Source organism: Diorhabda carinulata, chromosome X (genome assembly GCF_026250575.1).
Source record: "Diorhabda carinulata isolate Delta chromosome X, icDioCari1.1, whole genome shotgun sequence".
Taxonomy (NCBI): domain Eukaryota; kingdom Metazoa; phylum Arthropoda; class Insecta; order Coleoptera; family Chrysomelidae; genus Diorhabda; species Diorhabda carinulata.
The window spans coordinates 25,914,072-25,939,595 of NC_079472.1; the positions used below are offsets into that span (position 1 = coordinate 25,914,072).

At 30.9% G+C, this 25,524-nt stretch overlaps 1 protein-coding gene across 4 annotated transcripts in view; it reads left to right on the forward strand.

Moving 5' to 3' along the window:
- The window catches only part of LOC130901933 (class A basic helix-loop-helix protein 15-like), a 163,192-nt gene that overhangs the window by 82,687 nt on the left and 54,981 nt on the right, over nt 1–25,524 (forward strand). The window contains exon 3 of one of the 4 annotated variants that reach the window (XM_057813637.1): nt 16,397–16,420. The exons of the other annotated variants lie outside the window; for them this stretch is intronic. The gene's annotated coding sequence lies outside the window, so the exon portion shown is untranslated. The remainder of the gene's footprint in view (nt 1–16,396; nt 16,421–25,524) is intronic. 4 annotated transcript variants of the gene reach the window in all.

Here is a 25,524-nt window from a genome sequence, read left to right on the forward strand (position 1 = left end):
ATTAATTTGCTCAATTTCGGTCTTAAAGATGAATCTCTCTCTGTCGGCCAGCCATAGGAAATGGCTGGCCGATTGATATATTTTATCTTGCTATAAAATTGAACATAGACCATGATACCATAACACCATGAAAAATGAAATACCAAAAAAACTTCGTTGCTTAGGTCCCACATTAATTAAGTCGAAAAATTTTTTGGACCTGTTTTCCATTTGTGTATCCTCAATAAAATTTAACATGAATATTTTGGAGACACATATTACGATCACGTATAAAAACTAAGTGCGGAAAATATTGTGATTGATGACCGTAGAAGCTTCACAAACAGTTGCTAGGCATGTATTGACGCGAAAGCCGGTGAGGCTTAGTGTTTGATAGGTTTATTTATCATGAGCTAGTCAAAACTTTAGTAAGTTCATCCACTATAATAATGCGATTGAAGCATGCGAACGATTAAGAAAAACCACCAGAAAGTATTGATACGTGTACCTTACAAACATTAATTTGCCCCCATCAGATAATTATTCTTTCTCAAATCCAATATTTTTGTGTTGATAGTAAATTATCATAGATTTATTTATTGATCTCGTTTTCAAATTAGGATTTAAGTAGTTGAAGCATAATCAAATTAATTCCTGACAAATGTCTGTTTTGTTAATTGTTAATAAATATTGTTTGCGTATTGTAACATAAATCTTTAAACTAATAAAGCTTTTTAAAAACCGTACTCCTCAGCCATAGATCAGCTATCAGCTGATTACTTCACTTGGGCTGCAAAGTTTTGGAACGTAGCGTTTTGTTTCAGGTGAAACTTTTAAATTTAATTTCATTTTCCATTTAGTTCTGAGTAATAATTTTTTCATGATTTCTCGTGTCTTTATCAACATTTATTCACATCTATGAAATTCACAAATTTCTACTTTATCCTCTAGTAACGTGATAAAAATTACAATCTTCAACCAACCGCATTTAATTTTTCCATTTATCAAATACGGGGATTCAATGACAAATTTTAGTACAAACAAGTTATTGGTCATCTATGAAAGCACAAAAGTACAAAAACGTAGAGCCATCGCATCTATGCTACTAATAAAAATTGATAATAGATAAACATATACGGGAAATTGATAACTTTCAAGGTTAAAGAAAACAAATACAAACGAAACAACGCGTCCCTTGATTACATCCACCCACTGGTATTCGAAAGTAGGAAGGATTGTATCATATGGCTATAATCTGTTCATTTTGTTTAGTTTCCTAACGTCAGTAAACGTGATCCGGATTAATTTCCAAACATTCAGATCATAATCAGATTATCCCTAACATGGTTTCCGGAAAGCCCGGATGATAGTAAATTTTTTGTAAATACGTAAACCAAATATTGAATTTTGATGCAACATTCTTTGTTTATTAGATTAAGTTTATTCTGATTAATTTTCCTCTGTATGTAGTCTACAATGAAAAGCTTTTACTGCCTATATTCACGTAATATGACTTGAATACGTTAACCTTAGAGAACATGATTAAATAACGAAAAACAATCATTGCTGAAACGTTGTGTTTATTACTAAATGTTGAGACTTCTCAACAAAACGTACCATTTTCTATGTTCATGTCGTATAGCCTTTGAGAAACAATTATTTACAGTTGGTTTGCACGTAGAATTCTAGTAGCCTCACGAACGTTGTCCTTTAATTGATGATTGTTTTTTATTTTGTTTACTAATTCACTTTGTTTAGGTGTTGCCCATTATATTTATAATCAACATTCTTTGGATTACTCAAACGTTTTCGATATGATTTATGTATATTCAAGTCCAAGGATAATATCTGGGTCAATATTTCAACAAGTTTGTCCTCAAATATTTTAACGTTTGTATAAAACAAAAGCTATTTCGAATAAATGGAATAAATAAATACATCAGTTTACTTCTATTCTTTCTTTATTAGCTAGTTCAAAGTTTTGTGAATTTGTTTTCAATAGCAACTATAAACATAATTAGGCACAATAGCACAAGTTGATCGAAATGTTAAAGCACTGCTCAGAATTCTCATTCAATATCTAATCAATAAGTATTAATATGGTAAAAGTGGATACTTCATAGTGAAAGTGATAATAACAAAATGACAAATGTATAAAATAAAAAGGGATTAACCATATTATTACTCGTATCTTGAAAAAGAAATCATCTTTGTGTCTCCTCAGATCAGTTTTTTGATATTTTAAGCCGGGGGAAAAATACAATTGATAGAATCGCCTAGGAGATCTCCTTTCACTGATTGATACATTCTGTCGAAGAAACTTAAGATATTCCATATCACCGATATGATTGGTCATCAATATAATAGAGTTAGATTCAGACATAGATTCATGGTGAGATAATTTGGAGGAGTATATGAAATTCTCTTAAATAAACACAAAAAAACGGACACGATTATCTCAGAATTAATCTCCATACTATGACCCGCTGGGGCATTAAGGAGGAAAAAACTGAAGACCACATCATCTATGAGTGCCCAACAGTCACTTGAGCAAGCTTTACAGCTTACCTAGTGACATCAAATCGCTCAAACCAAAGCACCTGATAGACTTTTCCAAAGACATTGGCCTTTGATAACTTCGAGGGTGGTACATGAGGCGTATGTCCTTATCGGTCCTTGACCGCCCACTATCCTATAACTATAAGGGGTGTACGTTTTTCGTGTTTTTTCATATCATTAAAATCTAAGTGTTTGTTAGATTCTATGAAATTGTGATCAACCCATGAAAAGGTGAGTCTACAGTTCCAATGAAGAAGTGACAACGATCCATTATGTCTAAAATAAAATTTCCGATATATTTAAAGTAGGAGATATTCAATTGAAGTCTTTTAAAACTATATGCTTTATTGCTTACCTAAATAGGCTTTTCCTGGAAGTAATGCATTGAAACAACTCAGCAAAGACAGAAGAGCCGTTCAAGTGTGTATCTTGTGAAGAGTTAATGGTAAATTGTAACGAAACTTGATTCTTATGAGCTGGAGAAACATTTATTCATAGTCAAACTGAAAAGAGGAATGCAAAAATAAGAAATGCATAAGAATGATCAGATAACAAATTGGATCTACAGCTCAGGAATGCTCCAATTTTCACACACGATCTACCGCTATCAATTCAATCAATTCACAATTTCAAATTCCAAGGGTATTAATTGTAGTGGCTTTTGGTAGACCGTGTTTTCCTTCCATGTCCAGCTCAATTTCTTATACAAACTTTTTTTTATTCAAATTGTCCTTATAGAGGTCTAGGCTTCTGTAAATTCTATTTTCCGATTATCTATTCAGCTTTTTTAAAATGTATAGTACTCTGTCTCCGTGAGTGCCTATGTGAATCAAGTACGTATCAGTGATGGTTGAACGACGGGTGAACGAATCCTAATTGAACTAAACAGAATTGCTAATTCACTATAGTTTTAGTGAGTTTAAATTTTTTATAAATATATTATTTATAATGGTTTAAAGTTAGTCAATATTCGAATTCGTCTTGATCCGATATAGAGATAACTTCTGATTATTATTGATAACCTTTTATCACCCTTAGCCAACCAAATTATTATATTAATTATAGTAATTGTATCATTTTTGAAATTAGCGTGATATTTTTTAGGAATTTCACGAACGGTTGCAATTATTTATCAACGAATGTTGAATTTTGTTACAAAATCCTAATATTGCAATCACAACAAACACCGATTATCATGTAGTTACAAACAAAAATTAATTCGGAAAATATGTTAAAATAAAATGTACTCAGTAATAACAAGCTTTCTAGTTGCTATTCTTGAACGTACACACTCAATTTTTTCAGAAATGAGTTCATCAAGATAAATCCATACCGAAAATAAGGGGAAATAAACTGGATCCCATGCCTTGAGCTGTCAATTCAAAGGTTGCAAACACCTCGACATATCTCCACGACCATGTTTTAAATCAAAGTTGTGTTTACTTACTGTCTACTAGGTATACTGTTCTTCGGTATCAAACGAACGTAGAGTAAACACTGTGTTGGTTTCACACCAATAAGACTATTATATCATGTAGATCAATGTGATCTACAGGGTTTATCAATTTTACTGGAGATTAGAAAATATTAACTCCCTGCTCTAAAAACTTTTAATTAATTCGAAATCTTTCTGCAACAGAGTGTGGGTGGCTTTAAATTCAAATTCTCTGCTCGCCAAACATTATTCATCTCTAAGCATAAAGTAGCTTAATTAAAAATATAAGTAGCAAAATTATCCAAAGAATACAGAGTAGTATTCACAGCTTAAACGTATAAAAAAGTCTTAATGAGATACAAAGTAGCCAAATCCCGGAGAAATATATTTGATTATATTCCAGATTTGTTCCCTACACAACAAATGATTCAATATGCTAAAAGATTGATATGAGTGGAAAAGAACGTAAAATATTGATCAGTTCTGCGGTTTAATGTTATTATAATGATGCTATTATAACCGGTAACTATATAGGAATACAAACAAGACTTCCTGACTTACTACAAAATTAGTTTTGTTACCTTATTATGCCATGAAACTTTAAACCTTTTTGATCTAATTTAAAGATTAATTTTTTTGTCAGCTTCACTTCTCCCGCTGCCTGCGAGGTTCGGTCAATATGTCAACCGAAATTCATTGTCAGGTCTATGGGCCGAACATAATGAAAAAGCAGATGGTGCATCACTGATGTCGGCATTTTCCTAATAAATTTAACGTACCCGTGATGGAGAGTGAAGTGGGCGACCCTCCCTCATCAATAATTATTTTTCGAGCTTGTGCGCTGACGCGTGAAAAAAAGTCATGTAAGCCATGAGCAGCTATTTTTCACAGATATTGTGTTGCTTGTTCCCTGAGGTTCTATCCACAGGCGGTTCTACAACCTAAGGATACGAAAGGTAATCCCACGATACAAGTATCATAAATCTGATGGTGAAAAATAATTAAAACGTTGCTGTACTTGTGGCCAAAAAAATGTTCATAGAACTGTGGATTCTTTTCTTTGTGCCCCTTATTTACCAAGAAAAATGATAGGAAAACTTCTCATATTCTGGAAGCTTCAGAATTTGATCATTTGAACAAATATTCTCTACGGAATCAATCGAGAAAATGCTGAATTTCAAAAGGGAGATATATTCCTATTTATTTACCGAATGGTTTTCCAGGAACGGAATACAAGAAATTTATGCTTGTAATTTGCTGAACACTTTTGTATTTGTATTGCTGTACGATTAATGCATTTATATCGCAGCTTCGAAAAATTGGCGAAAAATTGTACAAAAGATTTGGTATAGAATGACCAGAAGATTTGAAAAGTGAACTTTTAATCCTAATGTGCAGTACGACAAAATAATAGATTTAATTTTAGACCTCTACGCCCTCTACGCCCAATTATTTACATTTGTAAAATGATAGAATCATACAGATCTAAGATGTTAGCATTTATTGTGACATATTTTCCGGAGGGACTTTGACTCATTAGAGAGCATCTGTTTGCTAAAATATTGATTCCATCAAATTTTCACAATTATTAATTTGAGAATGATTCACTATTTCATATAAGAGAGACACCAACTGCACATAGAATTTTGGGCAGGCTGAAAATTTTGCATACAATGAATATTTATTGTCAATATCTACGCAACTTGCTTTCTGTAGGGTAATATATCCACTCTTGGTAATACTAAAGAGTAAAGATCTGGAAAACATACAAATAAATACCAGCAGAAAAAATCACGAATCAACGACAAGATTTGTTATAGAAAACCAAAAAGTGAGTTATACAAAAGTGCCCCAATCAATCAACTGTTCTGTCTTTGTTGATTGTTGAATGAAAAGGTTTCTCTTTGGAATTACAACTTGCAAGCAATGAAAATTTCATTTGAATGAGTTAACACATGCCCTGGTTAAGATATATTGCGTCCAGCCCTAACAAGATAAGTGATTCTCATTGTCAAAAAGTAATCAATGTGAAAATAGTTGACGGAAGCTAGGATGAATCAATGTGAAGCTCACATGTCTATTTACTAGTATGCAACTGTTTCACTGATTCAAATGTTCGTATCGCATAAATTTCATGTAAAATATTCTTCAACCTATTACGTAGTAGGTTTACATCAAATTTCAATTTTGCAGCCGTCCAGAAAATATTCAACAAACCTCGTTTTGTTCGGATATCCACCACTTTAAGTTTTATTCATTCGTTTTTATCGAGATTCACAATTTCTTAATTAGTACCAACTACAGCCGGAGAAACGTTTTTTAAATTCAAAATTGTTTTTTTTTATTTGATTATGTATATGAACTATTTCTAATTCTTTCATCTTAGAAATAAGAGAAAAACATATTTTGCGTACAGGCATTTATTTATATCGTTATGAAACATTCAACATGCTTATACAAATCGTGTAGCAACAAAATTATCGGCAAATTATCCATAAGTAGCTGACACAATTAAATTTATAATTTCTGTCGTAAGACAAAATATTTTCATTCATACACTAATATACGTTTTATTTCCAATATAAAAATTGCCGATTAATATTATTAATATAAGAATTAATAATTACTCATGTTCATTAAACATGATATGTTAAATGAAAATTGATAACCACAGTTGACTATGCTAATATTAATAATATATAATTGAACAGTAAATGAATATCTATCAGTACAATTAATGAATTTCAATGCAGATTTTAATACCTTCGTCACTATTAATATCTCTATTCTGTTTCCTTATAACTCTGCAATAATGATAAAACATTAGGAGAGCAATTACAGCTTTAAATAAGTCAAAGATCACTGATGATGACAATCTCTATCAATGATACCAATGCTTCAGTTGGTGTAAATTTGGTAGGGTGGACTTCCAATTGGTTTTCTGAGGTTTTGTCAAAACACAATATCGTTGATGACCTGATGTCTGATACACATTGAACATTAAACATTGTACCTTCACATCGACAGAAAAATTGGAGAGTTGTGGTCGAAGAAAAAATAAATAAACAGTAAGCACTACCTGTGGTACATTATTATTGAATTCCTATGCTCATTTAAAGGATATCATAACTAGAATCTTCAGAGAATAAACCCATCGACACTTATACTCCTTCAAAGACTAATATAAGCGTCAGAATTATGGAACCTATCACCTTTTCCGAAATAATTGTGTTCGTTAACTTTAATGAAGATATTTAAGGAAATCAGTTTTTTGAAAGGTTGAATCAATTTGTGATTAAAGAAGCTGATGAAATGAATGTTAGGGAACTTTCAGTGATTTGTCAATAAAATATCAGACTCATGACAGTACAACTCGTAACCAAATAATCATTAGTGCAACTGATGCCACTCATAGTACTGATTTCTTACTTACCACTTCTTACCTATTTGTAATGGATTATTTAAATTTGTAGGATTTGTTTTTTTCTGTATTTGCTCAATGACTTTATTTTACAAATAGATATTAGACAGCTGTTACGCACAAATTATTAATTAAGAGATATTTTCCAATCTTTCAGCACAATTTCTACAGATATTATTAGTTTGTCACTACAAATCAGTCATAATTTATAACTCATCAATGATCAATGATCTTGGAATATTTTACGGTTTTAAAATCAGAAGATCCCATTATTTTTCAAAAATTTCTGAAATTACATACTTTTCGAAGCGCTTTTATATTTCTGAGCCTACAATTGTTACGATAGGTCCTACCAACAAAGCTAATATTTTAAAAGTCTGCAAGCGACGTTGTGACGACAAAACATTTTCTATTTTAGTGCAAATATGGATCTTTTCGTGGGCGTATGGACGTTATGTTCCTAGGTGAAGTCGTTTTACCCAACTTTGGTACGCCGTCAAATTGTTATCTGGTTATAACAAGCTGTCAACAACAGAAGCTCGTGGAGAAGGAATATTTCACTCTCTCGACCTAGGAATGGTTGGAAAGCTCAAGGAAAGAATATCATACAGTTACAACAATTTATGATGAAATGTATAAGAATCAGGAGTTATATTTTTCAAAATTATATATGATTATATACTGGGTGGCACTTCATATACTAATTACCCTTTATACGTTTTCAAATGAGACATCCAACATAATTTTATATTTTTTCGTTTTCCTAACATCTCGCATATATATGCATATGTACTATTTTGAGAGCTAAAGTTTTTCACAATTTTAGAATAAAATTAGAATTACAAAAATTATGTGAATTATTTTTAAAAATCTCTACCGAGTTCCAAACTTTGAGGACCACCTGACACACTCATCAAATGGTTGACTGAGATAAATCAAAAAATTGCATATATGTCACACGTGTGGCACTCAATAAAATTACTTATTAGACATTATACAGAAGCTGTGGATTTTCACTATATGTGAAGTACAATAAAAATAAAAGACCTGCACCCCCTTCTGGGGTACGTAGGTAATATGCGACTCAATTTGAGCGAATCTTCAGACTAGAAAAGAGAGCTGTTGGATATTTACTCAGACTAAACAGCAGGGCTCATTGCCGGGGAATATTCAAAATGTTGACTCTTATTAATCTTTGAATCCGTTCGACTAATTAGTAGACACGCTTTTATAGTTTTAAAAAAATCATTGCACAGCTATCCACTTAGGAACGCAGAGCACGACCTTTATCTCCCTACTCCACCTTTAGAGTTAGTTAGGGGCTCAATACTTTACAATGCAAAAAATGTGCAATCATTTGCTATTTGGAATCAAATCTATAACATCTTTTCCTGCATTTTGCAATAATTTGGACGCAAATTTACTGAAAAGTGCCTTCTATTCTAAAAACGACTTTTATTTCAATACCAATATTTATTATTGTCATTGGTTTTCATTACAAATTATTACATATTTTTGGATTGCCGTATAGAAAGTTCCATTATCTTTAAATTTTATAACGTAAGTTCATCTTTTAGATATTTACAAACTTGTGGTCTCGAAACGTTATAAGAGAAAGGAACAAACTCTAGGAGAAGAAAATGAAAAACTCGGACATAATGCCATATTTGCTAACATTAATATAATCAAATGTTGATATCAAATGTTGATAAATATTAAGAATTGTACGTTATTTTATTCTATTACAACTGCACAACTGCATGAACATTATTTTGAGTAATCCGGAGAATGAGTTAAACGATGCATTACGTAAAATTAAAATAAGTTGTTCAGGTACGCATCGAATATTGAAACGGACCAGATTAGGATATATTAATTATTATCAGCATATCTCGTCATAGTAGATCAGAAGAGGAAACACTAAAAATTCAGTCAAAATATGTTGTAAAGACTTTAGGAAGACCCTAATTGATTGAATTTAGATAATGATACTAAAAATTAAGACAACGTAAGTAATTTATTTTAAAAAATCCATAAGAGAGTTCGTTGTTGTTGAGTGATATTTATTGAAAAAGTGTGGAAATATTATCCAAATAATTCTAGGATTTATAATTTCAAATTCTGTATTTTCGTACAATCGTAAAGGACTAACTATGAGAATTTTTGCTACATTATTCGAGGGTGAAATTAGTAGCCTCAAATAATTAGTCTACACGACACTCATAGTTGATTTCGACAATTTGAAGAATTTTTGAACGTGTACGGCAATCCATGACACGTAGGATACGCTCATATACAATTTTGGTTAGAAATGGGTATTTGCAGTATTTATTTATTATACATCATATTAAACTTTACTGCTTCAAATCATAAATAATGGTATATATCTTTTTTTCTCAGTTGCAGGTTTTGGAAAAACGTTAAAATTAAAAATATTCTAAGTAAAACAAGGATTTTGAGTTATAATTTTATTTCATAAAACTTTATCTATGAAAAAAGTGTATAATATAACAGGAATATTCGAAGATATCCTTGAATAGTTCTTTGAGAGAAAAACTCAATTTAGTTACCACCTTTTAAGGGTGATAACACGGAAGGGGTGGACTGAGGAAATTTTGTTATAGGAAAGACCCATCTTAAGTTCATACAAGAAATTTATTCATTCTAAATAATCGAGTTGCATTTATTATGTTAATAGATTATAAATTATTGGAAAACATTTTGTGAAATATATCGTCGAGGAGGAAATCGCGTTTCGTTACGGAGCTGCTTGAAAAATTCTATAGATCATTTTGGAAACTACAGAGGAAATAAGTGATATTCATGTACGTGAATAAAAATCAGCCATCACACACATAATAGTCACAAATTAGATTATTGAACCAACCCGCATTTTTATTACGATTATATAAATTAAAATAACAAATATCGATTTACGGAAAAATTATTCCTCAGCAGTGTTTCGACGACCTATCAAACTTATTCTTTTATTAAATCAAAATTTTGATTGGGGGCTGTGTAAATAACGGTACCTCCTTCACGGTCAAAATGTTATTCTTCTTTGGGTGCCCTCTTCTAACAAAGGTTGGCAATAATCCCAGCAAAGTCATTTCTGTTTCTGGCCCTTCTTATCAGCGTCTGAGAGTCTAAACCGGTCTACTCGCGAATATTCTTCAGCCATGAAGCCTGTCGTCTGCCAGGACCACATTTTCCCTCGATTTTCCGTTCGATCAGAAGTTGCAACAGTCTGTATCTGTTATTTCTATATATGCGTCCCAGATACGAGGTTTTTCGAGTTTTTATAAATTCTATAAATTCCCCGTCGGTGCCTATTCTTTGCATTACTTCTTTGTTACTGATATGAGCTATCCAGCTATATACATAGCAATTCACCATCCGGTACCGGATTTTAAGGTCGAGTACTAGGGATGTAAACAATTGTCTCATGTTTAGAAAGACATTTCTTGCTTGCTCGATGCGTGATCTTATTCCTGTATCTGGGTCTATATCTTTTGTTACACCCCAGATATTTAAATTTCTCGACATTTTCGATGATCCCATGGGAGGATTGTTGGGGAAAATCATGGGTTTAGTTTTTTTGATGTTGATGTGAAGGCCATGATCTACAGCTTCAATAATTGTGACAACCGTCCTCTTTAGATCCATCATCTTATCCAGCTCTCACATTCTTGTAAAAGTAAACTTTAAACTTGGAGAAAATTATACACAGAAGCACTAACTGCAAGCTCTATTCTATTTTCTTTCTCAATTTCTCGATATCACAATTTTCGATGTTAATAATATGACTAATAAGAAATTTATACTGAATACGACCGATGACAATAACTTGGTTATCGAAATGCGCGACAAACAGTGTAAGTGGTGTAATGGTAGTGGAAATAGTGTGTTCAGCATGAATATCCCAACGGTTCCAATTTATTCCAAATTTTTTTTGGCACATTTTATTTAATCGATTCCACTTTTTAATATGATTGAAAGAATTTATCTAGTACTAGATATTATCTTCACTCATGTTGCTGACAATTAGGAAAACAAAAAATGTCTGCCTGATAAGAGGTCTTTAATACTAGTAATAACAGCAAAACTATTGATAAATCAAGTCAAAAGTTGGTTAATAAAGAATAACACAAATATAACATGATTTAATCCGGTAAAGTACTGGGGTTTTCCAGATATCATCAACGTAATTCAATTTCTGTAGATACGAATGCGGATGTTCCTAACGCCAGTATATATTGCTGCAATATTTCAAACTACATATCTATTTGAATCATTTTTTTGTCACATTTATCTACTGAATGGGTTCCGGAAGTAATTTTGCAGTTCACTGTTACCATGTTATTTTTAAATATATATCATTAAATTTGAATGTCATTTTGACGATAACAAAATAATTTGTTTATCAATATTGATCATTCGTCTTCAAGCGTTTATCGATTTCATATTTGAGGACTATAAAGGAATATAAAATTTAATAAGCTGCTAGTTAACTGGAAGCAGTTTGTTTTAGATTTTTTCGATTGTAGTGATCCTACAAATAAAATTGATATTGCAATATTTGTTTCAGATGAACAAATAGTCAATTATTTGATCACTTCCATCCAATCGGAATCTACTCCACGTTATTAAAAAAACAATAGAAGATTTATTGAATGAAATAACATGTATATCTCGTTTGAAATACGCGATTCAAACGTTTTTCAATATCAGATTGACTATAGAGTTTCAACCTTTCATATTATATGGAATGTTATTGGAAATGTCCAAGTGCTCAAAACATTTATAAATCATTCATATTTTTTATGTTATTATCTTCCAATAATACTCTTTCTATTGCTATTATTATTATAATTAATCTTTGGCAGAGTTTATTTAGATATTACCTACAAACTGTTTCTCAAAGCTTTTTCAACTAATCTTGTTTATATATAATTTTTCTTTATTAAGTTTTTGCCAAGTAAACAATTATATTACTTAAAAAATAAATGGAAAACGTATACATACATTGGACTGTACATCAGGGTAACCAGAACCTTGGCTGCTGAATACGGGACAATATCCCCCCTCCTGAAAAGCAAGAGCGGGAAAATATTCATAGAAATGAAGAAACATAAGGTTAAAAAAATAACCTTTAAAAAGTATTTTTTGTAAGTCGTATTATCTGGACTTTAGTATTAATATAATTTATATTAATTTTTTAACTACAATAAATGAACTAAAGTTTGGTTTAAATCAACTTGATTATTAAAAATTAATGATTTGCTTTAAGTACGGTAATGAGATGAAATAATGAAAACGGATAGTAATGAAAGTGTATTAAAATAGCTTTTACTCATTTTCTTTTCTTTATAATTGAAAATAACAAAATAATAATGTCATATAACTTTACATTGTGGTATATATTTTATATGAATTTCATTTAATTTTTTCAATTTTGACACTCGTGAAAGTAAAATACGGGAGAAACAGCCACCCGTTTCACTTTGTCCCAGGACGCCGTACAAGTTGGAGGAATACGGGACTGGCCCTTGAAATATGGAACGTCTGGCAACCCTGCTCTAAATATCTATTCTCATAATATCACATTGATTATCAAGTGTAGACTTCAAAAACTAACTTCCCGTTAAGTCTATCTATTGATAAGGATAACTAAATTTTTCATATATCTTCATTTGAAAATTTATGCATATGGTCGAGGCAAAAATACTCTACTATGTTTCCTCGTTTTTTCCCAAATGCCGGAAAACTCTTTCTCTCTTGCATAGTAAATCGATTGCTGGTAAAATAAAAATTTATAATTGTGATTAATACGAATTACTTATTACATTTAACACAAATTGTTATAGGAAGAGTTACTGATGCTTATGTTGCTGAACAAGCCGTAATTAGTTTGAGTCTGTTTTGGTTGTCATTAGAGTGAAATTGTGCTTGCATTATTTACAGTGAAACACGGTCTATTTGAAAATTCAAATGAGTTAATTCAGGACTTGATTGGAATATTACGAAGCGATGTGCAAAGAAAGAAACTTGAAAAATAATCGAACTGCTGTCCCGTTTATTTTAAAATCGCGTCGTACCACAAGTGCGATGGCTTTCCTCATCCACCTCCAGTTTCGATACATTTCCTATCATTGAACCACGACAAAGACATTCCAAAAAAAAACTTTCAGAAATGCTCCCAGCCAAGTTATCAACGTTGCTAGCCAGAAACAGTATTTTTCAGAGGAAGCTCAAATTTTGTCACCTTTTTTTACTTCGTTTTTAATTAAATAATTCGATATATTTCTATCGTAATTCATATCATGACGCTTTATTTATTTCAGAATTTTCTTCAATTATATTCAAGTGATTTCTATGCAACAATTTTTAAAATTCATCTCTTATTTCTCCCTACTTTAATAAAATAAATAAGATAAAAACATAGTCATCATGTGCTGTCTCCTATGTAGATAAATCCACCCCCTTGCAATGAGGTCTTTCGAACTCTATTATATCCCTTATGGCATCATAGGAAACGACTCCAGCAAATTACCTGAAGATCTTTCGAATGTTCCCATGCTAGTATTTCAACCAAGTCTGTCTATTTAAATATTGAAATAAAAGCTTCGAACAGATCTGATAAAACTTGTTTGGGCTTACTTTTGAAAAACTACAGAATGTTTTTGAATAATTTATAACGAGAAACCAGTGTAGGCTGTAGATCACCTATCATGTTGATTTTTGATTAATTTCAACTCGTTAGTGCAAAAAACGTTCCATTGGAACTCACTGTTTTGAATATGGAATATGGGTGATTCCGTTCTAACTGTGATATTCAATGTCCTGTATTGTTTTTTTGTACTAGTCATTAATTAATAATCAATTAATAAAAATTTTGTGTTAATTGAATAATTCTTAAGATATTTAAACATTATTTTTATACAATATAACTTGCCACTTAAAGAAAACTTATACTACATCACTTGAATGTCAGTACCGTGTCATGTCCATTCCTAGAATTTACCGATAAATTATTAATTTTTTTTGTCGTAACAAATGATTTAAACTAATTACCTTATAAATTCTAATGTTTATGATCAAACTGAGGAAAATTGATGCACTTGTTGTTTAATATCTTAAGTTACCATGTCAGTACCGTGTCATGTCCATTCCTAGAATTTACCGATAAATTATTAATTTTTTTTGTCGTAACAAATGATTTAAACTAATTACCTTATAAATTCTAATGTTTATGATCAAACTGAGGAAAATTGATGCACTTGTTGTTTAATATCTTAAGTTACCATGTCAGTACCGTGGATAAATGAGTCAGTACCGTGGAACTCAAAATCCGACATTTGTGTCTTGCTCGTGATACTTTGAAGTTGTAGTAAATTCCTCTTAGAGTTTTATTTTTACAGTAAAATAGATGAATAATATGCATAAAAAAGTTAGAAAAGTTAAATTTTAAAATCTTGAAATTTTGAATACAAAAAATCACAGTTAGAACGGAATCACCCATATAAGATTTACGACATAGAACTCCAATGTTTTTCCTTCATAACATCTTTACCTGATTTGGAAGTATCCACTTTTTCAGATTCAGATGTTGTTACATAATTGTTGCTGTATATGCTGTTTATTTCCATAAAAACAGTTATTAACAGAAAGATGACAATACTTAAAAATCCAGCTTTATAACAGTACAATCCAAAGATCGAGAAATCTCTTCATTTAGCAAATAAGCAAATTTATTTTGTATTCTTCAGAGTTAATCACTTGAATTGACTGCAATTCTTATACATTTATGAGAAAGTATTTTAGCAAGGTTACGATCAGAACCGGTAATTTTTTTTCTCCGTTTTGTCATTTTGTAGGAGTGAAAAAAAAACATATAGCAAAGACCCCATTCGATAACAGGTTCAAGGCAGTGTCGGGTGTAATTAAATTCGATTTCGTGACGAATAAATCATCATTTTCCAATTATTCTTATAAGAATCATCTTATAGAAAATTTGTAATACAGTCTTACATGTAGTTTATTTATTTTACTTTTACTAATCCTCAATTACTATACTGAATAATGTGTTATAAATATTACAGTTTTGTTTGTTGATTGTCTCCCTTATATATTTATTTTTCTTTTAATTTCACCAAAAATATAAAGACTTGACATCACCGCTGCATATATATTAGTTAAAAGTAGTATCAAACGATTAGAAAAAAATGAAGAGAAATTTTCAGTTTGCTATTCTATTAAAAGATCTTCTAGTATTTATTTAGGAATATTAAACATACAAGGCTCATTTGTATCCAATATTAATTGCACTACAATTTTTAAAAAAAAAATGATGGACATTGTTTCTTCCGTACCACCATGTGTGGCAATACTGTATTTAGCACTAAATATTGTTCATCTTAATTCTGTTTTTTCTGAAAAGTCCATTGGTTCTTGAAACTTCATTCATTTTTCAATTTTATACAAATCGAATAAAAGTGAAGTGATCCCAATACAAGGCATATTAAAAACATTTTTCACTAATGCCAAAATTCAAATTCTTATTCCAATGTATCCCAGTGTTACTTATTACCTAAGCTTTCAAATGAATAATGAATTTCTTAAAGAAAATCAGAAGTCATACTTTAAAGAACTTGTTTATGTAAGTTCAAATGTTTATATATGAGGATATACATATACTTCATATTACAAGATAAAAATAATAATTTATCTCAATTTAATATGGAGTAATATGTAATATTGCATGCTGTAGAATCCATATATAAACTAGAAACACTAAAAGAATGAATATACAAATGAAGAGATGAGAATGATGGAAATTATATGAACAGTTGTGTGTATTCTTTGGAAGATTGATTAATTTCATAAAAAAACACATATGCAAAGTTCTGAATAATGAAGCCATTGTGAAAATATTCAATCATTTCGTCAATGACAGTATGTTCAAATGAAATTCACCATAATATTTATCTTTTTTGTTTCAGGTGAGAATAATTTGTGCAAAAATAGTAAGTGATTTCAAAACGTCCTCTAATTCTAATTGAAAAAATAATTATCTCAAATTTTGTGGTTCGTAGAAGCTCTTATCTGATAATCTTTAATATTCCCAAATGTGTTTACCCTGGGAATAACTTTAATACTGTTTAAATTTGAGCATTTTTAGTTACAAATCCGAATTAAAATATAGTTTATTTGTCTTTGAAAAGTGTTCATATCATCCAATTGATTTATTCAATTTATAAACTGCTTTAATATCATAATAAACCAGGTGAGAATATTTGCATTGAAAACCGCACTCATCTTCAAATATAGAACTTTCTCCATCATTTTACAAAGACGTTGCTCCATGGTAGATATAATCAAGTTTTGTATACTTTGGATGAATACGATAAACTGTTTCACCTGTCAATTTGTTTACATGTTTACTGTTACCCCACACATGCGAGAATAATTAATAAACACGCTGGCAAAACTCTTGAATCATCCTCGTAAAACAAAAATTTACTATTTTTCCATACCAAAACAGAGAAGAGTTTTATGGAATGTTGGAAAGTTGTAGAAGAGTTATCGTTTGCAATTAGCTCAACCTCTGTCTGTTGGTAACAAATCACATTCCATTTTAGTCGCTGAAAGATACCTGGACCGGTTATTTCTGCTTTCTTTTCTGGTTAAATTACAGAATCTTGCAGGGTAAACCACAGCATTTGTTATTAGAATAATACAATTGCTTCCTGTAAATAGAAGATAGTGTGTGTCCAAGAGTATCAAAGGCAAAAAAAGATATCTACGTAGTAAATTTGGCCAGCGCAACTGCAACATAACTGGTCTCGCCTTAAAAGTACAATTAAAACGACCTCATGGAATATGCATTTCTTTAAAGACTAAGACTTGTTACATCAATTTTAAGATCTAAAAAACCTTTAAGAGTACCCTGACTCACTAGACAACAAGCGTAATAACGGCTTTAAAACACATGAAGTGGAGGTGCATTTGATTTAAATAAGAACAGAAATTTTTAGCAAAATATTTCAACAGTCTTCAAGCTAGATTTACCACAGACATGGACAGTAAATAACCACCTAATGTAATCAGATCAACTGTTTAATATACGATAAATAACTTGGGACGCGTTTTATTTTTAAGGAGGATAATACTTGACCAAAGCGTATAAGAAAGGTACAAAAAGGTTCGTAAGAAGCGAATATGCTAAGATAAGATTGTACAGAAAAAGCGCCGGATAATAATCTGATTCAGCACGTAGGCAGGTCAATATTTGGAAAACCCAATTCATCGATCACTTATCTGGAGCTAATGATAGCGTTCCACGAAAATAAATAAACTATGCTACAAGAGCAGATCGATTCAGTCTATCAGAAATGATAAGTCAAACTTGGTAGTGAATTTTTTTGAAATGAACGATTAGAAATTAAAATTTCCATCCACTCATTTTCAGTACAAAATTTTCTATTTCTTTGTAATGCACAAACATACGAATGAAATGTATTAAAAGAAATGAAAGATAGTGAATAGAAATTTTGTTTCATTCCATTCTAGAAAATATGAGTGTGTTTAAAGGTTCGTTTTCAGAATAATTATTTGACGAGATATGTATGCTGTATAAAAAGCATATTGTGATTGCTATAATGATAGTGAATTTTCTGATCATTGTTATACTTTCTGATGACTGTGATGTATCCCATTGAAAAGTTTTCGTTTTATCAATAAATGAAAATAAACATACAAGAGTAAACAAAATGTACCACATACTTGTTTTTATCAATAATGAATGAATTTAACTATTGAAAAACGATCGTAGCAATGAGGAAATTAATGAATAATTATAATCAAATCTTAATAATATGAGAAAACCTAATGGTTTTTTAAAAGTATAGTTACAGATGTCTTTATTTTATAAACTATTCACAATTTGCATTTACCGAAAGCTTGTATAATTTTTTGGTATTTTAATTCAAATATCAATATCAAAAATCTTGACTCGTATTTTACCACTGGCTGGCAATAACAAAACTTCTATAAGTAAATTAAACAAATTCCTAACTTCAAATTTTATATACTATTTTATGACTGGATGAAGATAACAAAGCTAAGTGAAATTAACAAGAGAGAATTGAAATTCGCACCTAATAAAATGGCAACAAATCTATAATGTTGCAAATACGAGATTTTGCATGAAATATTGCGTATTGCATTGCATTCCACGTTGTATTGTAATATGTCAAGCTGCCTTAAATACACTGATGCCAACTTTGAATCCATGGCTGTAAGCATTTCACAAAGTCTTTTCAATGAGATGAAAGAAAAACAGTTGGCCAATTTTTCAGAAATCTTTCTTAGCAAATAATTTCACAAACCCCATTTGCATTTTTGAAAAGACAGTTTAGGGTTTTTACTATACTAATAAGGGTTTTTACTATAGAGGACAAAGAGAAGGATGAGTATGTCATATTGCAGAGAAGTTATAAAGTGTCCAGCTGTATACTGTTAATAACAATTCAAAAACCTTCCAGAATGGCGCTGGTGTAGATAGAGGGTATACTCGTAGTCTAAGAGTAGCAAGTATGCAGTTCATTATTGATAATTTTGTTGTACAAAAGTGTGAAAACTTATCCAGGGCGTAAATAATATATGAAAATTTACCCTGATGCAAATGTGGCACCACATCTCTATGTACATATTTTTAAGCACATAGATTGTTCTGCTTCTTTCCACCCTTCATAGTTTTCACCCGAGGTTAGGTTTTCTACGTAAATTAGCTCATGGGGATAAGAAAATTGTTAGCAAGTATATGCTTGGTGGTACATCACTGATAACTTTATAATAATTATTAAAACAATTTAAACCTGGTACAAATATGACTAAAGGTCCTGAAACACAAAATACTAACAATATATAAATTAACAAACGAAACTGAATGGTAAAGGTTTTGGAGGTTGAGTTTCGCAAACAGCTAATAGATGTACCTCAGCCAGAATCATAGTTGTCGAAAAGCCTTAATGTATTCGCCGTATTTGTTAATCATAACTCGTATCAAATTTTTTCTCTGTAACATCTGACAGAGAATATTCATCCATACAAATTGAGAAACCACGGTCTTAACAATTCTTTAGGAACTTATTGAGAAAAAATTATAATGATTCCATGTGAACGTGAATCCCTTCAACACATATATAGGCAAATTAAATCACCTTCACATTTTTCGATATGAAACAACCTAAACTCGAATTTAAGTAGGCATAATTTAGTAGTTTCGATTTGCACAGAATGTACCTACAAGTGTTTTTGCAAATTTATATCCCGCAAAAACTATTTCACTTTGCTCGGAAGTAGTTTCTATTTTGGAAAAAATTATATGACGAGAAGAAATAAATATTGTTTTTTTTTTAATTCAGATTTGGTCGTTACGCTTCATAACATTGGATAAATATTTTATAAAAAAAAATTCAATGTTTCTAGAAATAAATATAATCATGTAAAATAACCGTCGAAAAATTGAAAAACTAAGAAACCTTCAAAAGCGATGATTCAATCACTTTCATAGTCAGAATGTATAAAGCCTGATTCCATCATATATCTTGTACTGTAAATAGTTACAACAGCCTTATGTGTAATGGTCGACAGAGGAGGAAAATGAAGCAAATTGTCAATTTGAGAATTCATTTTAAGAGAGTTATTGGAAACTTGAAAGGATTATAATGTTTAAGACAAATGCTTGTTTTTACCATTTACCATTTAGTATTTACATAGAAGTCTAAAATCTTGTTATATTACTATCACGTACTTGTGCTTTGATAAACAAGATAATGAAATAAAGCTATAAAGTTACATAATAATATTGTTTTCTATTCATCAAGAAGTAGAAAACATTTTTATATAATATTAATTAATAATATTTCCTTATTAATATATTTTGAAACTTCTTCCACATTAAAAATGTAGAATTTCGTGATATCAATATCAGATTTTACTATTCATTAGTCTTTGAGAACACTAGAATCACAATTTGTTGCCACTTCTTTAACAATCATCGTAAAAAGATTTCACATTCGTTTCATTCAAACTCTAATGAACTTTTTCTACAACTAATACTTATGTTGGAAATTATTCATTAATTCTACAACCAAACCAACGTTAGTAAACAAAGAATTTTTCATCAGTTGTATTATATGCAGTCGTTTAATCTCGACGTAAAAGGAAACTTTAGTCGTATAATGGAATAACCTGATTTACTGAAGAAGTCTAGACTGTAGACTAATTGGGTTTGTAGATATAACCTTAACATACTGTTTTATTGCTTTCAGAAAAATGTCTCACAGCAAACATTTTGCGCAAAATTTCTTCTATTTCAATACGATTGGATTTATAAATTGAAATATACACAGTATGCTTCAAAGAGGAAAGTTCCCAAGAATAATATTCGTACCTTAAAATTCTTATACATCCCTTCATAATTCACAATTTACAGAAATAGAATTGTTTTGTATCCATATGGATTATAATTAAAAACTACAAAGCAAATTTAATTATTCCATATTTTCATCTTAAATCTTGGTATCTGGAATACCTTCTTTAGTTGGAAGTTACATTCTAATTTTGAGCAATATGACCTAAACTATGAAGCAAATAAGGATAGTGTCTTGATTGAGCGGCTGATCTTCAGAGAAAAGTCAAATAAAATATCAATTCGGGGCTTCTCCCTAGCGACCGGGCTACTGGACACCTGAAAGCAAGTGCTAGATGTGAACGAGCTCAGACAAGATCTGTATCTACTCTTAGACACCTAGATTTTTTAGACTTAGATTTTCTGAATGCATACTACAAAAGCCCCAACAGACTCTAATAGATGAAATGTTAAAACTAAGTATTACATATATTCATACTATAAGAAAAAATAGAAAAGGAATCACGAAGGTATTTGTAAATACTAAAAATAAAGATATGTATCAATTTATTGCATTTTCTCTTTTCGGCTGATACAACAATAGTACGAGGAGGATCCCAGAAGTACCCAGCCCAACAAAGAAAATACAAATATTTTTGAAAAAAATATATTTACTTTATAACGGAATCTAATTCTCTTTTCGCAGCGATATTCAATGAGTTTGATACTCTTTTTATAATACGAGTAAGAATCGTCAAGCTCCTCAAAATATCCATTAACTGCCGACATCACCTCTTCATTATTGAAACGTCTTTGACCACCGAGCCGTTTTTTCAGAATAGAAAATAATCCGAGAAGGCTGAATCTGGCGAATAGGGTGCGTAAGGTAGCAAGTTAAACTTTCATTAATGTTGACCATTGCACTAACGGATGTGTGAGTTGTTGCATCGCCTTGTTAAAGCAACACTTTATTCTTAGCCAAATACTCGGCATTGATAGTTTTCTGTTTTCAAGATAATCAATGAAATTTATCCTACGCGCATCCCAAAAAACCGACGCCATAACTTTGTCTGCAGATTTCTTGATTTTGGTCGACCATTGCGATGTTGGCCTTCGCAAGTTATACGGCCTCGTTTAAACTTTGCTAACCAATATTTTACTGTTGATAACGAAAGGCCAGGTACTTCCAGGACCATCCTAGTGAATTACATTACCAAGAGAATATAACCATTTTTGTTAACATCAACATAACATCATTATAACGCAATATCTGGTAATCACAGATCAAAATTTAAAGTCGAAATAATGTTTTATTCACATGGTACTAAGGAAGCGATATTATTGACCGAATGACTCATCGTTTACGCACCAAGCCGACAAACAATAAAATGGACTACTAAATTTTTTCATTTCATATTGGGTCTTGTAGCATTGAATTATTACAGAGTATATGTGTCGAATAATCCTGGCTAACAAGTTCGAAACAAATCCCAAAAAATAGAACTTTCTTTTGAACTCTCCGAGCAATTATCATCCCAGCAAATTCAACGCCGATCTATAAAAATGTATGACAATTTGTCTTATTATTCCTGTTATTCTAGATGTTCGTCCTTCAAGATGTCCAATAGGAGATGGCGGAAGAAACGTCTTAAGATTACCAGTTCTCAATTAATGTTCAGTTCGTAGCAATACTACGAGTGAATGCTGTGCACTATTTGCAAATTTCCAATTTGGATATACTGTCCTACTTATTGCCTTCTAGATGGAGTGCAAATGGAGATTCCTCTGAGCGTTTCACATAATTTATTTTCTTAGAATTCCGTCTAATCCATTTTGTTTGAATATAGATCTTACAGAATTTAAAATCATTCCAAAGCCTTAGTTATATGTTAACTATCATCAACATGAAGAATTATTAGAATGAACCTCTAAGGATTTTAAAACCTAGTACAGAAATGATTTTTCACTTCAATCGAATTATTATATGACTAAATTGTAGACCGTTGGTATTCAGTTTTTTGGATTAAATTTTTTCTACTTTAATTTTTAAAATGTAGTTGTTAAGGAATTTAAAATTATTTTAATTATTCCAAAACCTTAGTTATATTTATTTCACCCGGTATATTACAATCATCAACATGAAGATATATCAGAACCAAATTCTATTTTATTATTATTTGTCTACAATTGTAGACCATAGGTATTCAACGTTGCGTTTTACCCTTAATAAAGCAAGGGCTAATACAACTTTGATCGTATAATTATAGTTTGTTTTCAAAAATGAAAAATTGAAAACTGTTATACAGATTATAAAGAATCACTGTATATCAGCTGAGCACATTGTAATTATCTATGTAAGCATCGTTAATATATGATATAAAAGTGTTATAATTGAAATATCTTCAACTTGCATGATTATGAAGAAAGTTATTCTAAAAGGTTACGTCTCTGGTTATCGGATAATACTACTTAGTTTGGTTTAAAAACTACACATTTTTACTCAAGCTGACCTTTAGATAGAAAGAAATTGAAATTAGCTACATATAAAAGCAACCTTGAAAATTCTCTCACAATTATACTTCTTATTCCGTCGCCATCGTTATTTACAGTTACTTATTCCAGATTAATACATTTTGAAAAAAAAAAAGATAATTAGTAGTTCAACATTCTCTCGCTTCATTGCTTTATGGTTATGTGTTTGCTGTTGTATTGTCAGCCAGCACCGTACGATATAACTGTATACAATAAATATAATAATTTCGTAGAAGCTTGTTCAATGTAGATAACAATTTTTAGGCAGTTTTTATGTGTATTGATATTAAATCATATATTTCCGTACTAATAACTACAAATATAAAATATGTCATAAGAAACAAAATATATTGAATAGATCGTTCCTATTTCAATTTTATATATGGAAGTATCCATTTGATTATTGTCAGTTATATATTCTTATCCTAGAAAGTACCAAAGTCTATTTATCGGAAAAAAAATAGGAAACCAAAATATATTCACGCATATCAGGGTTGAAAACGTCAAAGCCGTGCAAGTAACAGGACCGCACTTCGCACTTAGAAATAGTTGCGGTTCCATACAGCACATTAATAATATGAATTATAAATATTTATACACAATTATTATTACAAAAATATACAATGTAAGCGTCATAGTTTTTCCAATGATTGTATATAGCACCTTATTGCTAACACCAAGAATGGTTGCCTTGAGATTATGTTATCAAGTCCACCCAATCGTTATCCTTAGTATGTCTACCGTTTACCCATGTTTCATCTAGGTAGTAAAATTTTCTTCACAAACTTTCTTAATTTTTCTAAGGTATTCTTACCCTCACACAATTATTTCTGCTTTTTCTAATAATAATTTATTCTTTCCTCTTTTTTTGTTTTCAAATCCCATTTCTTTCAATAAATTATAAAATGTTGATCATTTAAAATTCGGCAAGTCTCTATCTTCGTTATCTACTCATAAAACTTTATCCACTGCAGGAAAAAATTGGGCGAAATTCTTCTAATGGCGAAATCATCAATTGAATTGTTAATTTTTTTTCATCATAGATACTTTTTTGGGTCGGAATTATCAGCTCACTAACAACTCGGTGGACACTTGATGAAGATATTTCCGAAAAATTTGCCGTTTTGGAAATAACATCATCAACAGACTTGTCACCTTCTTTTCATTTCATCTTTATAAATGTTTACAATCATTTGTTTTCGCTAGCGTTAAAATGAAGCTTTTCATGTCTCTTCTTAGGCAAAGTATAGGTAATGTCAACAATTTCATAATATGTTACGTAGCAGAAAAATATAAACAATCTCACTGCATTACGATAATACGATGCCGTCCCTGTACTACATTTGATCTAACGGCTTCAGCAACGATGCGGCGCTCGTCCCTCCCACGCGGCTTTTTATTTGTGGTGCCGCGATGCCTTTGCCCGAAATGTTCATGTTCTAATCTCGTATTGATCATTGTTTTGGTTTACTATTTTTCTTCCATAAATAGACTTAAGTACAATATAAAAACAACATTATCTAATGTTTCCAATAAATTTTTGTTTTTAATATCAAAAGCTTTCTGTCCTCCAAGTTTGAACATTTTGAGAATACTTCCCTTCCCCTACAAAATTGAAACCTCAATAAAGAAGAAATAAAGTTACCCTTCTTGATATCAAAATAATTGCCGTTTTTACCCAATTTTAGCTCCTAAATAATAATGTTCCTCTTACTAATTCCATATGAATTGAAAAATGTCCAAAAAGTTTCACCGAAAAAAATAAAAGAAAAAATTCATAATATAGAATTAGTAGCTATGTCAAGACTTATTCTATCAGTAAGGCCCAGTCCGCACTGCGATTTTTCACCCGGCGAATTTTTATCTCTATTTTGTAACACTTTCAATACTATAGGAGTAACCGCACTAGCGGTAAATAATTCGCGCGGAAAAAAATCTGTAACTTGATACTAATTGAACGCGATGTGGTGCGGATTTATTTCCGCGCGAATTTTTTCTCTAGTATAAAGTTGTGTGAGACTGACCGCACAGCGTAATATAATTCGCGCGTTTTGCTCGGTAATCGTGCTCTGACTACGATATGGACAACCTTATAGTTATTTAAAGACTTTCTTTAGCTGAAATTGCCTTTATCCAATTTTAATCTTTATATGTAATAGCCGGACCAGCTAGTCGTAGTAA